Source organism: Ascidiella aspersa, chromosome 5, assembly GCF_963924565.1.
Source record: "Ascidiella aspersa chromosome 5, kaAscAspe10.2, whole genome shotgun sequence".
NCBI lineage: Eukaryota > Metazoa > Chordata > Ascidiacea > Phlebobranchia > Ascidiidae > Ascidiella > Ascidiella aspersa.
In genome coordinates, this window is record NC_139451.1 from 12,409,949 (window position 1) to 12,412,448 (window position 2,500).

Consider the following 2,500-nt stretch of genomic DNA (forward strand, 5'->3'; position numbering starts at 1 on the left):
GAGGCGGGCGCGGCCCCGGGATTGACCCGAGGCCGCAATTTGCGTTCAGAACGTCGATGCTCAATGTGTCCTGCAATTCACACTAATTCACGCAGCTAGCTGCGTCCTTCATCGACTCACGAGCCGAGTGATCCACCGCCAAGAGCCATCCACGATTGTTTCGCTCGCACAGTGCCTCGCACTAAAGGGTGACAAAATATACCGCGCCGAGCGGTCGGCCAGGCCGACGCTTGAAGCCGGAGCGCGCGGCACCGCGGCACACGACGCGCAAACATTACCGGGTGACCGAATCGCCGGCCGGCGCGCCGCTCCTCGCGGGTCGGGCGCCGGGTAGCAAAAACTTTTTCTCTCGCTTGTCCGAGTTTCGCGTTCGCCGAAGCGTTTGCGAGACCGTTAATGATCCTTCCGCAGGTTCACCTACGGAAACCTTGTTACGACTTTTACTTCCTCTAAATGATCAAGTTAGATCGTCTTCTCGGACGCCGGCTCGACCGTTGCCGGCCGCGCCAGGTCCAATCGGAGGACCTCACTAAACCATTCAATCGGTAGTAGCGACGGGCGGTGTGTACAAAGGGCAGGGACGTAATCAACGCGAGCTAATGACTCGCGCTTACTGGGAATTCCTCGTTCAAGGGAAATAATTGCAATTCCCTATCCCTAGCACGACCGGGGTTCAGCGGGTTACCCAGACCTGTCGGCCAAGGCGAGCACATGCTGATCCGGTCAGTGTAGCGCGCGTGCGGCCCCGAACATCTAAGGGCATCACAGACCTGTTATTGCTCAATCTCGTGTGGCTAAACGCCACTAGTCCCTCTAAGAAGTTAGACGCCGACCGATTGGGTCGCGTAACTAGTTAGCAAGCCAGAGTCTCGTTCGTTATCGGAATTAACCAGACAAATCGCTCCACCAACTAAGAACGGCCATGCACCACCACCCACAGAATCAAGAAAGAGCTCTCAATCTGTCAATCCTCACTGTGTCCGGGCCGGGTGAGATTTCCCGTGTTGAGTCAAATTAAGCCGCAGGCTCCACTCCTGGTGGTGCCCTTCCGTCAATTCCTTTAAGTTTCAGCTTTGCAACCATACTTCCCCCGGAACCCAAAGACTTTGGTTTCCCGCAAGCTGCCGGAGAGGTCGTAAAACTAACGCCCCCCGATCGCTAGTTGGCATCGTTTATAGTCAGAACTAGGACGGTATCTGATCGTCTTCGAACCTCTGACTTTCGCTCTTGATTAAAGAAAACATTCTTGGCAAATGCTTTCGCAGTCGTTCGTCTTGCGCCGATCCAAGAATTTCACCTCTAACGGCACAGTACGAATGCCCCCGTCTGTCCCTCTTAATCATTACCTCGCGCTCCGAAAACCAACAAAATAGAACCGAGGTCCTATTCCATTATTCCATGCACCATTATTCAGGCGAATCGCCTGCTTTGAACACTCTAATTTTTTCAAAGTAAACGTTCCGGCCGCCGCCGACACTCAGTCAAGGGCACCGGCGGAGAACCGGAGGTGAGGCCAGGACGGCCAGTACACGCCTTGCGACGGACCGGCCGCCTGCGCCCAAAATCCAACTACGAGCTTTTTAACCGCAACAACTTAAATATACACTTTTGGAGCTGGAATTACCGCGGCTGCTGGCACCAGACTTGCCCTCCAATGGATACTCGTTAAAGGTTTTAAAGTGTACTCATTCCAATTACAGGGCCTCGTTTAGAGTCCTGTATTGTTATTTTTCGTCACTACCTCCCCGCGTCGGGAATGGGTAATTTGCGCGCCTGCTGCCTTCCTTGGATGTGGTAGCCGTTTCTCAGGCTCCCTCTCCGGAATCGAACCCTGATTCTCCGTTACCCGTAAGAACCTCGGTAGGCCAGTACCGTACCGACGAAAGTTGATAGGGCAGACACTTGAATGATCCGTCGCCGGTGCGAGACCGTGCGATCCGCAAAGTTATCCAGAGTCACCAAAGGTTGCGGGCCGAAGCCCGGTCGGTTTTTGGTCTGATAAAAGCACGCCTCCCGCGAGGTCGGCGCTTCACGCATGTATTAGCTCTAGCATTTCCACAGTTAACCACGTAAAACGTACGATCAAATGAACCATAACTGATTTAATGAGCCATTCGCAGTTTCACTGTACGAGAGCTCGTACTTAGACTTGCATGGCTTAATCTTTGAGACAAGCATATGACTACTGGCAGGATCAACCAGGTAGCTACTTTAGCGTAGCCCCGAAAGGCCGACGAAGGAGGCGCCGCTGATGCGGCGCCGTCGCTCGGTCGATGCGAAACCCGAAGGCTTCTCCGTTAAAATTTCGTTCTTTGCTCGGCTGCCCGAACTCAGAAAACCGTCACCGCCCGTCGCACCCGCCGGAGTAAGACTTCGTCGGCAGGCCTTTCGACCGCCACGTCGCCAACACCGGCGCGAGCGCAACGCACGCCAGACAACTTCGCCGAAGCGACCGCTCAGAACCCGACAAACTGACACTCGGCTCTTCGCGCAGCAGCAA

At 54.6% G+C, this 2,500-nt stretch overlaps 2 non-coding genes across 2 annotated transcripts in view; both read right to left on the reverse strand.

The window, feature by feature from the left end:
* LOC146144014 (5.8S ribosomal RNA) overlaps window positions 1–147 on the reverse strand; it is a 154-nt gene extending 7 nt beyond the window's left edge. The window contains exon 1 of the ribosomal RNA XR_014498823.1: window positions 1–147. This exon is cut by the window's left edge and continues 7 nt beyond it. This is a non-coding gene — a ribosomal RNA (5.8S ribosomal RNA).
* Window positions 148–394: 247 nt separating this feature from the next.
* Window positions 395–2,205, reverse strand: LOC146144015 (small subunit ribosomal RNA). The gene has a single exon (XR_014500488.1). It is a non-coding gene; the product is annotated as a small subunit ribosomal RNA (ribosomal RNA).
* Window positions 2,206–2,500: the final 295 nt, after the last annotated feature.